At 39.6% G+C, this 14,767-nt stretch overlaps 1 protein-coding gene across 1 annotated transcript in view; it reads left to right on the forward strand.

The window, feature by feature from the left end:
- Positions 1 to 11,560: 11,560 nt before the first annotated feature.
- The window catches only part of LOC106572005 (E3 ubiquitin-protein ligase MIB2), a 100,668-nt gene continuing 97,461 nt past the window's right edge, over positions 11,561 to 14,767 (forward strand). Inside the window, exon 1 of the mRNA XM_014145695.2 lies at positions 11,561 to 11,746. The gene's annotated coding sequence lies outside the window, so the exon portion shown is untranslated. The remainder of the gene's footprint in view (positions 11,747 to 14,767) is intronic.

Consider the following 14,767-nt stretch of genomic DNA (forward strand, 5'->3'; position numbering starts at 1 on the left):
TCTCATCACCTGTTCATGTGGAAAAGCCTATGTAGGACAAACGAAAAGACAATTAAAACAACGCATAGCTGAACACCGCAGCTCAATCAGGTGTAAGAACATTGACTCTCCAGTAGCAGCTCACTTTGTTGAAGCTAACCATCCCATCTCCTCCCTCAAATACACAGGCACTGAGCATGTTGCTCTACCAAGGAGAGGAGGTAACATGGAGGTCCTACTACTACAAAGGGAGGCTTACTGGAGATCCTCTCTAAAAACATTGAAGGTGGTCTGAATAGTGACTTTGATCTCTGGCCCTTCTTATGAACACATTTTCCTTTATGAACAAGTCTTACAAATTGAAAAATGATTTTTTTTACAACTTATTAGCGTACACCTAATATGTTCCCCCTGTTGATGATGTTCATTATATATTAAGGTTGAACCAAAAGATTACATGTAACAAAAAATATGAAATTATGTGAAATTGAATGAAACAATAATGTATGTTGATGCTAATATGATGTACAATATTCCATTATGTTTCTATATGATAACAATAGCATAATATATTTAATATGCCATATACAATTTTTTAACAGTTTCACAAATTAATTTTAATGAACTTATTCATTATGACACACCCCTCAGTACTGTCATTGCATTTACATTACATTTACATTTACGTCACTTAGCAGACGCTCTTATCCAGAGCGACTTACAAATTGGTGCATTCACCTTATGATATCCAGTGGAACAACCACTTTACAATAGTACACCTATATCTTACACTAAGTGCACTGTGTGTCTAAATAACTTGGTTCAAGTACTCATGACATTACCCTGAGGAAGGCACAGCGATGCCGAAACGTTGGTTAATACCCATTAAATTGCTGGGAGATTATACATGGAGTGTGCGACTTTTAGTTTATTCACCGTTAGTCAGCACCTCCACACAAACTATTATTCTGGGTGTGCGCCAGCTCATGTTTTTTTTCCTTTTTTACATATCTGGGGGATACAACCTTTCCAGCTCTCCAGATTTTTAAGTATCTTTAACTTACAATCTGTAGAAACTATGAGAATAGAAAGGTTCAGAACTTTTGAGAAGCATCACAGTTTAAAAATATATGGCAAATAGAAATCCAATATGGATGGTGTTAAGAGATAGATGGGAGGGGTTGAATGGAGCTGAAGGGTGGGACTAATAACAAATGTAAAAGCAAATGTAAAATATACTGTGTCTGTAAAATGTACACTACGGTTCAAAAGTTTGGGGTCACTTAGAAATGTCCTTGTTTTTGAAAGAAAATCACATTTTTTGTCCATTAAAATAACACCAAATTGATCAGAAATACAGTGTAGACATTGTTAATATTGTAAATGACTATTGTAGCTGGAAACTGATTATTTTTTATGTAGATAGAGGCCCATTATCAGCAACCATCACTCCTGTGTTCTAATAGCACGTTGTGTTAGCTAATCCAAGTTTATCATTTTAAAAGGCTAATTGATCATTAGAAAACCATTTTACAATTATGTTAGCACAGCTGAAAACTGTTGTTCTAATTAAATAAGCAATAAAACTGGCCTGCTTTAGACTACCGTAAATTCCGGACTATAAGCCGCAACTTTTTTCCCACGCTTTGAACCTCGCGGCTTAAACAATGACGCGCTAATATATGGATTTTTCCCCCTTTCAATTTTTTTTTCTAAAAAAACCCCACATTCTGTGACATGCTCCGTTTTTTGCCGGCATGAAGCTTTCATTAGACCAATGAAATTGCCGAACGGGTTAAGGTCAAACAACTTTTTTGTTTACTGTTTAGATTAAATCGAGCGCTCTCAAACTTCCCATCATTCTGATTACGATAGTCATTTTGTCAACCTCATCATGGCAAAGACACGGAGAAATGCATATGATGCAGCTTTCAAGTTGAAGGCGATTGATTTGGTTGTTGGAAAAGGAAATAGAGCTGCTGCACGGGAGCTTGGTCTTAATGAGTCGATGATAAGACGTTGGAAACAGCAGCGTGAGGAATTGACTCAGTGCAAAAGACAACTAAAGCTTACTGCTAATTTTAAATTTTTTGTTACAAGCCGTGTTTCGTTAAAGCCTATTTATTTTTGTTACAAGCCGTGTTTCGGCTCAAAATGGCCAGAAACAAAGACTTCTTCTGAAACTCGTCAGTCTATTCTTGTTCCGAGAAACGAAGGCTATTCCATGCGAGAAATTGCCAAGAAACTGAACACCTCGTACAACGCTGTGTACTACTCCCTATTGGACAGTCTGAGATATGGCTTTTTCTTTGAAACTCTGCCTAGAAGGCCAGACTGGTGTTTTGCAGGTACTATTTAATTTAAAACTGGGACCAGTTGCAGTTCTGTACTGGAGTCTCTTCCATATAGTCTCTCTTTGTTGGTCACATAGCCTCCCTCTGTCAGGGAAGAGACACTGACGTGACACTAGAAGCTTTTCATCGCTCTGGGATTAGATGTCTGAGACAAATTGATTCTTAACACTCTTCAAGCTCTTAAACCAGTTATAACTTTCCCATCTCTGCACCAATCAGAACTCCTCTTCTCCAGTTCTACAACCAATCACAGTTCAACTTCTCGGCTCTTGAATGGTTTGCAACAAACTTGATGGACTCCCTCACACACAGAATGTCCATGCCGTCCACCTACTCCCAGAGACAGGAAAGTCAATTAAGCAGATATAACGTTTATTCACTGACTGTGTGTCTCCTACCTTGAGGCCAGGAATATAGTATCTTCTCTAAGTACTTAGTGCTAGCAGATGACCTCTTGTGGTTCTCATAGATGAAGATACATGGCAGCTGCCACAGAGCCGCCATGTTGAAAGACTCAAGGATCTGGCCCTGATTGGACAAGAGGAAGATAAGATAATCGATTATGATTATTAGATAGATAGGTAGGTTAAGTTTCACACACACACGGTTGTTGCCCTGGTACTGACAGGCTAGGGACACACCTGCCCCGAATGAAACTTGTAGACACACACACAGCGTGAGAATGCATCTTTCCTAAATTTAATGAAGCATTTATAAGTTAAGCATTTATAAGTTACATTCTTCAAGAATCAATGTCTATATATCAATAGTTTCACAGTACACAAATTGATAGTGTCAATCCCAGATTGTCTCTTTAAGTAAAATATATTCAGGCCTACACATCATCATATTATGTTTTTTTAATTTGACCTTTATTTAACCAGGTAGGCAAGTTGAGAACAAGTTCTCATTTACAATTGCGACCTGGCCAAGATAAAGCAAAGCAGTTCGACACATACAACAACACAGAGTTACACATGGAGTAAAACAAACATACAGTCAATAATACAGTAGAAAAATAACTCTATATACAATGTGAGCAAATGAGATGAGATAAGGGAGGTAAAGGCAAAAAAGGCCATGGTGGCAAATTAAATACAATATAGCAGGTATAACACTGGAATGGTAGATTTGTAGTGGAAGAAAGTGCAAAGAAGAAATATAAATAATGGGGTGCAAAGGAGCAAAAATAAATAAATAAATACAGTAGGGAAAGAGGTAGTTGTTTGGGCTAAATTATAGATGGGCTATGTACAGGTGCAGTGATCTGTGAGCTGCTCTGACAGCTGGTGCTTAAAGCTAGTGAGGGACATAAGTGTTTCTAGTTTCAGAGATTTTTGTAGTTCGTTCCAGTCATTGGCAGCAGAGAACTGGAAGGAGAGACGGCCAAAGGAGGAATTGGCTTTGGGGGTGACCAGAGAGATATACCTGCTGGAGCGCGTGCTACAGGTGGGTGCTGCTATGGTGACCAGTGAGCTGAGATAAGGGGGGACTTTACCTAGCAGGGTCTTGTAGATGACCTGGAGCCAGTGGGTTTGGAGCGAGGGCCAGCCAATTAGAGCGTACAGGTCGCAGTGGTGGGTAGTATATGGGGCTTTGGTGACAAAACGGATGGCACTGTGATAGACTGCATCCAGTTTATTGAGTAGGGTGTTGGAGGCTATTTTGTAAATGACATCGCCGAAGTCGAGGATCGGTAGGATGGTCAGTTTTATGAGGGTATGTTTGGCAGCATGAGTGAAGGATGCTTTGTTGCGAAATAGGAAGCCAATTCTAGATTTAACTTTGGATTGGAGATGTTTGATGTGAGTCTGGAAGGAGAGTTTACAGTCTAACCAGAAACCTAGGTATTTGTAGTTGTCCACATATTCTAAGTCAGAACCGTCCAGAGTAGTGATGCTGGACGGGCGGGCAGGTGCAGGCAGCGATCGGTTGAAGAGCATGCATTTAGTTTTACTTGTATTTAAGAGCAGTTGGAGGCCACGGAAGGAGAGTTGTATGGCATTGAAGCTCATCAGGAGGGTTGTTAACACAGTGTCCAAAGAAAGGCCAGAAGTATACAGAATGGTGTCGACTGAGTAGAGGTGGATCAGCGACTCACCAGCAGCAAGAGCGACATCATTGATGTATACAGAGAAAAGAGTTGGCCCAAGAATTGAACCCTGTGGCACCCCCATAGAGACTGCCAGAGGCCAGGACAACAGGCCATCCGATTTGACACATTGAACTCTATCAGAGAAGTAGTTGGTGAACCAGGCGAGGCAATCATTTGAGAAACCAAGGCTATTGAGTCTGCCGATGAGGATGTGGTGATTGACAGAGTCGAAAGCCTTGGCCAGGTCAATGAATACGGCAGCACAGTATTGTTTCTTATCGATGGCGGTTACGATATCGTTTAGGAACTCGATTTGTGCACAGGGGCATGGTCATGCTGAAACAGGAAAGGGCCTTCCCCAAAATGTTGCCACAAAGTTGGAAGCACAGAATCGTCGAGATAGAATGTCATATGCTCTAGCGTTAAGATTTCCTTCACTGGAACTAAGGGGCCTAGCCCGAACCATGAAAAACAGCCCCAGACCATTATTCCTCCTCCTCCAAACTTTACATGTTGGCACTATGCATTGGGGCAGGTAGCGTTCTCCTGGCATCCGTCAAACCCAGATTAGTCCGTTGGACTGCCAGATGGTGAAGAGTGATTCATCACTCCAGAGAACGCGTTTCCACTGCTCCAGAGTCCAATGGCGGCGAGCTTACACCACTCCAGCCGACGCTTGGCATTGATCTTAGGCTTGTGTGCGGCTGCTCAGCCATGGAAACCCATTTCATGAAGCTCCCGACGAACAGTTATATTATGTTCACTCCGGGGCCTGAAACTCCCCATACTCCCCTGTTGTTAGGTTATATTACTTGTTAGATATTACTGCATGGTCGGAACTGGAAGCACAAGCATTTCGCTACACTTGCATTAACACCTGCTAACCATGTGTATGTGACAAATAAATTTGATTTGATTCTACTGACATTGCTTCCAGAGGCAGTTTGGAACTAGGTGGTGAGTGTTGCAACCAAGGACAGGCAATTTTTTACGAGCTACGCGCTTCAGCACTCGGCAGTCCCGTTCTGTGTGCTTGTGTGGCCTACCACTTCGCGGCTGAGCGGTTGTTGCTCCTAGATGTTTTCATTTCACAATAACAGCTCTTACAGTTGACCAGGGCAGCTGTAACAGGGCAGAACTTTGACAAACTGACTTGTTGGAAAGGTGACATCCTATGACGGTGTTACGTTGAAAGTCACTTCAGTAAGGCCATTCTACTGCCAATGTTTGTCTATGGAGATTGTATGGCTGTGTGCTCGATTTTATACACCTGTCAGCAATGATGTATGATGAGGTGTCCACATACTTTTGTATATATAGTGTACCTGTAGACTTTCCATCACCATGAAGAAAAACAATGCACAATACAGTAATTGAGTACATTCAGACATCAAGTGGTTTGTGATGATGTGGCTCAGTTGATAGAGCATGGCGCTTGCGACGCTAGGGTTGTTGGTTCGATTCCCACTGGGGACTTGTTTGCACTTTTGCTCTGGCTAAGAGTGTACTAAAATGTTAAAGGAACGAATAGACCATTTCAGTTTTTACACAGAAATAAATTGCATTTGCAAAGTATTTGAAGAAACTGGAAAACATATCAAGCAAGTATTTTATATTCCACAAGTATTATCAGATTAATTGTTTTGTTTTTTTTACAGATAATTGTCAGACTCAAAATACAAATGCTGGTATCACTCAAATACAATACATTTAGGGGGAAAAAAAGTAGTCCACTGGGCCTTTACTAGTCCTGTATTAGTGGACAGATATAGACGTATTCAGCGCAGGCCAAAAATTGTTTCTGCGCATTCGTCTAAGATGCACTTGAAAGGTACGGTCCAAACACTTAAAAGACACCTCGTCCACTTACCCTCGCCTTATGCCCTTGGGGGAATCCCCGTCGCCATCTTGGAGGATGGTCCAAATGATTAGCCAAGCAAAGGAAGTTTGCAACTTAAGCACCTCAGCCCCGTTTTTAGTCGACTTTGCGAGTGTACAATTATGTTCACTCCTCTAGTCCTCCAAATAACTTACTTCTAGAGGAAATTGAAGAAATTCTTAAAAGTCTTCTGAGAAAATATCCATCCAGTCAGATTATAGTTGGTGGAGATTTTAATATGGTTTATTCTAATGAGACTGATAGTGTCACGTCCTGACCAGTATAGAGGGGGGGGTGTAGCACAGTACCGTCGTTGACGGCAGCCACCCTCCCTTCCCTCCCTGTAGTTTAGGGGGATTTTTCTGTTTGTTTTGGGGGTTTCTGTGTTTTGTGTAGGTGCATCCGGGGTCTGCACCTTTGGGGGGGGGGGTACTGTCACTTCCTGACCAGTATAGAGGATATTTTGTTATTGTAGTTTGGTCAGGACGTGGCAGAGGGTAGTTTATTTATGTATTACGGGGTTTTTTGGTCACTGGTCTATGTTTGTATTTCTATGTGTATGTTCTAGGGTAGTTTTCTATGTGTAGGTTGGGTGCTGGACTCTCAATTGGAGGCAGGTGTTTCTAGTTGCCTCTGATTGGGAGTCCTATAAATAGGTGTGTGTTTTGTTTGTCACTTGTGGGTAGTTGTTTGAGAGCACTGCTTTTGTTGAGCCTGCTTATCTGTGCCTGTCGTTAGTTTGTTTATTGTTTTTCCCGTGGTGTTCTCATTTTATTTAATAAATATTTTGAGCATGCAACCCGCTGCGCCTTGGTCCCATTCTCTCTTCCACGACAGCTGTGACAGATTGCCTCATAGGCCTAACATTGGTGTGAACAAGTTGGTGAATTTCTGCCAAAGCCTGGACTTAATTAACATATGGAGAGTAAAAAACCCTGGAGAGATACAATACACATGGAGTAATAGAGATCGTCTCTTACAATCAAGATTTGATTTGTGGGTGATAACCTCTAGTCTTGAGCCCAACATTGTAGAGGTAAAAATACTGCCTGCAGTCCTGACGGATCATAAAGTCATATGGTTGACTGTAAGAATGTGCAGTAATGATGGTAAGAAATACTCTGGTGGTTACTGGAAATTAAATAACTCATTGTTATTGCATGATTTAAAAAATGTGATTAAAAATCTAATTTCTGTTTACTGGAGTTTAGCTACATCTAATGCAGAATATGGGAAATATTGGGAACTGCTGAAATTTAAAATCCGCTCAGCCTGTATTACTTATGGAAAACGGCTTGCTTTAAGATGTCAGGTAGCTGAACTCTCTAAAACAATTGCCGATATCACAGAGATTGAGCATCTTGATCTTAATGAGAAAGCTAAATTGAATGTTTTACAGAATCAACTAGATACATTGTATGAGGAAAAGGCTAGAGGAGCTTTCATAAGATCTAGAAAACAATGGCTTGAAAAAGGTGAAAAGAACAGTAGATACTTTTTTAATTTGGAGAAGAGAGGGGAACTCAACACACTTCAGAAATGTAAGATTAATGGGGTTACCACTGAGGATAGAGTTGTTATCAGACTTTACGAGAATCTTTACTCCTCAGATAAGAATTTGAGTGACTCTAAGGATCGCCTTGATTCTATAGAGAATGTTAATTCGGTTAGTGAAGAACTCAATCAGTCTTGTTGCCAAGATTTATCCATTATGGACATCCTGTACGGGGTTGCTCAGTTAAAAAATAACAAATCTCCAGGTTGTGATGGATTAACCTCTGAATTTTACAAAACCTTCTTTGAAGAAATAGCACCTTTTTTACTTGAAACCTTTAAGGAGGCTATAAAGAAGGGAGAACTACCTGCCTCTCTGAAGCAAGGGGTTATTACTCTTATACCTAAACCACACAAGGATCTCCTAAGTATTGATAATTGGCGTCCAATCACACTCCTAAATAACGACTACAAAATTATAGCCTTAATCTTTGCAAAAAGGTTAAAGTCTTGCTTAAATGATCTGTTTGATGAATGTCAATCAGGGTTTATGAAAGGGCACCATATATCTAATAATCTGAGGCTGGTGTTAGACTTGGTTGAGTATTGTGATCTATTAGATGACTTCCCTGCTATCCTATTTTGGGATTTTCAGAAAGCATTTGATACAGTAAGTCCCAATTTTATCTTTGATTGTCTTAAACATTTGAAATTTGGTCGCTTTTTTGTTGATGCTATTAGAACTCTGTATAATGGTGGCAATAGCTGTATCAAACTCTGCCATGGAACATCCTCGAGGTTTAACATTTACAAAGGAATACGACAAGGTTGTCCAATTTCACCTCTTTTATTTTTGTTAGTATCTCAAATGTTGTGCTCATTAGTTCATAAAAGTCAATTTGAAGGCATTACATTCCAGGCCAGAGAGATCAAGATATCCCAACTGGCGGATGACACCTCACTTTTTTTGAAAAATGTGTCTCAAGCTAGATTTGCATTGGATATCGTGAAGCAGTTCTCCAAAATCTCAGGTTTGGCATTAAATCTTCCCAAATGTGAGATGTTTGTTTTGAAAGGAGCTGTCAATCCAGCAGATTGTAATATCTCTGAAAAAGATACTGTAACCTACCTCGGGGTGTAAAGATCACAAAAAATCATAAGGCTGTGAATGATCTTAATTTGAACCCGGTAACTGAATCTGTCAAAAAAAAGTATCCTCATGGTTAGGGAGGGATTTAAGTCTTCAAGGAAGGGTGCTTTTATCCAAAGCTGAGGGGCTATCTCGTGCATCCTGCATCCTATATTTTTTCATCTATTGACATTCCCAAATCCACTTGCTGTACCTTAGATAGGCTTTTGTACAACTTCATATGGAAAAACAAGCCACATAAGATAAAAAGAGATGTTATCACCAACAGGGTTTGTGATGGTGGTCTAAATGTCTTAGATTTCACTCTTTAATCAGATATCAAAGGTTAACTGGATTAAAAGGTACATAAAAAATCCTCATAGTTTCTGGAATATTATACCTCATTTTGTTTTTCAGAAGTTCGGAGGGCTTAATTATTTACTACAATATCCATATATTGTGGGTAAACTTCCTGTGAAACTGGCGGATTTTCACAAGCAGGCTTTAATGTGCTGGGCTTTGTTGTATAAACACAACTTTTCACCTCAGAAATGTTTTATATGGAACAATGGGTCAATATTACATAGAAACAAGATGTTATTTAACCATAAATGGTTCTCGAAAAACATTGTTCTTGTCAGCCAATTAGTTAATAATAGTGGGAATCTATTTACACAGAGAGAATTTATGGAAAGATACAACTTTGAGGTTTCAAGCAAGGAATATGACACTTATTAAAGCTATACCTAGTGGGATAAAAACTTTACTTCAGAATAATACATATTTTGGAATATCTCCGATTGTAAGCAATATTCAGGTGAATGGCATTGGTCTACTAGATATGAAATTCAACAATCGTTTATTAAGGGATATTTTCTACAGGAAGTCTATTCCCTCTGTGATATTTTGTTGGGCTTCATCGTTTGATGTAAACTGGCGCCGTGCTTGGCTCACTCCACACAAATTTATGGTTACCAATAAAGTGAAGGAGATCTCCTTTAAGATAATCCATAGATTCTATCCGTGTAATAGCTTGATTTCTAAATACATACTTGATGTTACCAGCTAATGCAGTTTTTGTGAACTAGAAACTGAATCTATTGAACACTTATTCTGTAATCGTTTATATAGTGAAGTGTTCTGGACTGATGTAAAACTATATATTGACCTCAAATTGCATACAACCATTGAGATTTCTAAGTTTGACATATTATTTTACTACACTGATTCCACAATTGAATGTGAGTATGTCATAAATCTTTTTATTTTATTAGGAAAAAATTTCATACACAAATCAAAATTTATGAATAAAAAGCCCCTTATTTTTTTTAATCTGATGTGGAAAACTATTTAGTCTTTAAAACGTATACAAAACAAAATGTAAAAAAAATTTATTCGCTATATGTCTGTATTTGATTTGATATAATGTGGAATAGTTTTATTTAATTTTTCTCATTTCTTTGGAATCCCTCTGGCTGCTATGTTTATGTTTTGCATGTTACTGTTAATTTTAATTTTTATTATGTTCACTCCGGGGCCTGAAACTCCCCATAATTCAATTCGCGACGATTGTGCATACGCGAAAACTGAAAAACAACATCAATGGAGAAGTCAACATACAAGTGTAAGTAAAAACGAATGCAAATAAGTTAGAAATGTTGCTATTAGTAAAAATGTCATGTTTTTGTTTGGTTATCTTTTGGAAATTGTAGAAATAAAACATTTCCCTTCAGAAGTTCCAGTTAGGCAGGCTAGCTAGCTAATTAATTTGCTAGTTATCATACAGTAGGCATATATTACTAACTATATATATAGACATGCATGTAGACATGCACTCATAATTGACTGTAGCGAATATAAATCACCCACAAGTTACCGGTGGCTGAAAACACAATCATCGCGGGATGAACGAGTGGCGAACTTCCGGCCAAAAGTCTTCCTTCCCCCTTGTTACTGTTTAATAATTAATAAATACAAATTCCTTCCCCCCTTGCCCTGCAAGTGTATACGCGTCGACGTCATGATACGTAACCTGAAGTGTCCACTTAACTTGAGGGGTATGGTGTGTATTTTATTAAGTGTTTTAACTGCAGCCAAAGAAACGGCCACATGGCGATGGCGAGCATCAGCAGATATAACTTGATATCAAGAAACGCCCATAACAGAAACCACCCGGAATTGCGGTCTTTAATTACACCCTTCTCTTGGAACGCCCCTCTCTGGCCACTATTTAGTGTATATCGGCGGGGGGGACTGACTGCAGTACAACAATACACCACTAGTCTATTAGTCTAGGACCATAAAAGTTCATGTCAGTAGGGGCACGACAATACTCTTGTCGTATTTGTGTCAAACGTTAGTAGAGAAAAGTAACATGCGAGTGTCGTGCACGTGCAGCTAGCCAACGTTAGCTACCTAACTTGCTGGCTCAAGCCTCCGTCTGCTAACTAACGTTAGCTACTGTAGCCTTTATGCTTTGGGAGAACTGTAGCAGGAGATCAATGTGTAACTTTACAGGTCTCAGAGCGAAGAGGCAGGGGACAAACTGGGCAGGCAATTTTTATTTAATGCCTAAAGGAAACATACATAGCTGCAATAACTACATCTTACGCAAGGGGTAGCCACCTAGCTACTGTTGCGCATGAAAACAAGATGTGACGCACTATATATCCTCCACAATTCGTGGTATGGGCGGGTCATGGCTAGAGGGGATACAGCTTTTGTCAAATTAGACTTTTCGTAGCAGGTTAGGAGACCATGACCATAGACACCGTTATGGACTTACACGTTAACACAGATTCAATATTTGGAGTCAGGTAAGGAAAGCACGACAAAAAATGGTTTTCGAGTAGATTAGTTCAAATGTTAGCGTTCGCTAACTAGCTGTGTGGTAGCTAGCACACAGGACTACCAGCTGTAGTTACTGCATTTATGTTAACTAGCTAACTAACGAAGAAAATGTATCAATATGTGGCACCACTGGCAGTTGTCGCCCAATGTCATGGAAATTGAAAATAATACAATTCCGGCAACTAGATGTTATACTGTGGATTGTAATGCATATCCACTTAAACATTTAAAACCTAGCCTAATATTGAACCATAAGGACAATTCTGTGGCCTACCCGGTTTTGACACACTAATATGTAAGACTGGTTTCAATAACAGGTGGTGAGCCTGCTTCTTCACTGGTATTCATTCTTGAAAACCCTTTATTATGTTTAGGTTTTCAGCAGTGGGCGTAGCAGGTGAGCTTCGCCCACGATTGGCTGTATGTGAACTACAATTCCCGACACTGTTTTGAAGTTGAGGAACGTCAATAATAATAATTGCTTGCGAAACGGTTTTCGAAACATATGAAAGATAATGGGCATATGACCGAGAAAGAATCGTTAAAATAAAACATTTACACTTACTGTAGCAGTTTTGCACAGATCCATACGTTGTTCCTCCACTTGAGGAACTACACTTCCTCCCCAGTTAGCTTACGCATAGGTTTTCTAAGCATGCTAGATGGCTAATTAGCACGGAAACAAGCACTGTAATTATCATGGAGATATGACCGTGTGCGAACACTAACCCTAACAGTATAAAGGTGTATAGTGATTTAACCTTTTATTTGTATTTTTCCTCGCCGATTTCCAAAACCGTACCACAAGCGACGCGTTTTAACGTTCAGAACGAGAGTGGAAGCCCTTAACAAAACTGCCCCGGCCAGAAGACACAGTACTATCATCAATAGGCACTAATGGTAACGTTAGTGTCTATGGATGGGTTACCCTGGTGTCAGAAGTGTGATAACTGTCAGTGATCAATGAAACGCATGATTTTAAAAAGTCATGATTTTGACGATGATAATTTCTGATTGCTGCCCAACTCCAATGTTTGCAATGACCCCTCAATGATTTGTATACCCCTCAGCTAAAATAAATACTTGTTCCTTCATCCAGTGCAAAGATGCAGGCAAAATTGCCTCAGGATTTGATGTTGTCAACATTGTTAAACCATGACTCAATTTAATAATGCGCCTAATTACGTAACTCCCAACTCTTTTGTTAAACTATGCAGTACGCTATTCATCTTTGATTCAGTCATTTGCTTATTACAGACTTGATGGAATAGTGCCTAGACTATATTTGAGGTCAATTCAGTGAGAGGGATAGAGACAGACATACAGTAGGTCAAATTTCTGTCTGACAAACTACAGTGAGGGGTGGCCACCGTTTGGCTTTGACAATTGTGTGCCTGAAATGACAGAAATCCTTTGTTTAAAGACAAGTTTGTAAGGCTATATTACAAGAAGACAGTATCACCACAATGACACAAGGTAGGTTAGATCACAAGAAGAAGATTGTCTTTATGGGACAATGTCTAGCCTGACTAAATGTATGATTTATTGTGAGGCAGGTTTTTTTTTATTGCAAAGGTTTTTCCCAAAAATGTGATGCAAATACAAAATTGCTTTGAGCAATGGTGGTATGGTGGTTCAGGTGCTGTTTTCAGCATGCATTCTATATAAACAGAGGTCTTAGAATCAATTGTTTTTGAGTGGTGCCTGACTGGACTGCATTGCTGCTTCTGTCTATTTTGTCTCCATTGTTTGATATTAGCCTAGCTAATTGTTATAACCATAGGCATCATGCCTAGACAGTTTCTGTGTATTGCCTAGATGCTGCTAATGTATGTTGCGGCTGCTAAAGCCTATCTGTTAACTTGGAAGTGCTGAAAATGACGTGTGTGTATAGAACATGACTCCGTAGTGTACTAAAGCTGGACGGAAGCAATCCAAAGGTCATGGCTCTGAATCAAAAGCCACAAGAACAAATAAAATGTCACTGTTAGGTTATCACCTACCGTAAAGCTGAAACTTGATCGTGATGGGCTTAATGTCATGGTTGACACATTTCCCTTGTGACAATGAGCAATAGCCCATTCCCTTTGTGACTCATTTATCTTGCATAGGTCCATATTTCACCTGAAACATCCAGAGTCTATTTTGATCACGGTGTGGTCTTGCGTGTCTGTCAGTCTCTTGCAGGGGACGAGTTGTGTAAATGCACTCTTTTTAAATCTAATCAGTTTATTGGTCGCGTGCACAGATTTTCAGATGTTATCGCAGGTGAAATGCTTGTGTTTCTTGCTCCACTTGTGCAGTAATGCCTAGCAATACAATATAAAACAATACACATACATAATCCAAAAAGAAAGAAATTAAGAAATATCAGCACAAGCAATGTCAGAGTCTGGAATACAGTGCCTTCAGAAAGTATTGACTTATTCCACATTTTGTTGTTACAGCCTGAATTCAAAAAGGATTAAACATTTTTTTATTTCTCACTGATCTCCCCTTAATGAAAAAAAATACATGTTTTTATTAATTGTAGCAAATCTATGGAAAATGAAATACAGAAATCTCATTTACATAAGTATAAGTATTCACACTCCTGAATCAATAAGAGCTTTCCACACCTGGATTGTGCAACATTTGCCCATTTATTTTAAAAAGCTTTGTCAATTGGTTGTTGATCATTGCTAGACAACCATTCTCATTTACGGGGCTGTAGTGGAGCAGGTTGAGAGCTTCAAGTTCCTTGGTGTCCACATCGCCAACAAACTATCATGGTCCAAACACACCAAGACAGTTGTGAAGAGGGCACGACAAAGCTTATTCCCTCTCAGGAGACTGAAATGATTTGGCATGGGTCCTCAGGTCCTCAAAGTTCTACAGCTGCACCATTGAGAGCATCCTGACTGGTTGCATCACTGCCTTGTACGGCAACTGTAGTGCCTTGCGGACAGAGGCCGAGCAGAGGGTAGTGTGTACGGCCCAGTACATCA

The sequence above is a fragment of the Salmo salar genome, chromosome ssa15 (assembly GCF_905237065.1).
Source record: "Salmo salar chromosome ssa15, Ssal_v3.1, whole genome shotgun sequence".
Taxonomy (NCBI): domain Eukaryota; kingdom Metazoa; phylum Chordata; class Actinopteri; order Salmoniformes; family Salmonidae; genus Salmo; species Salmo salar.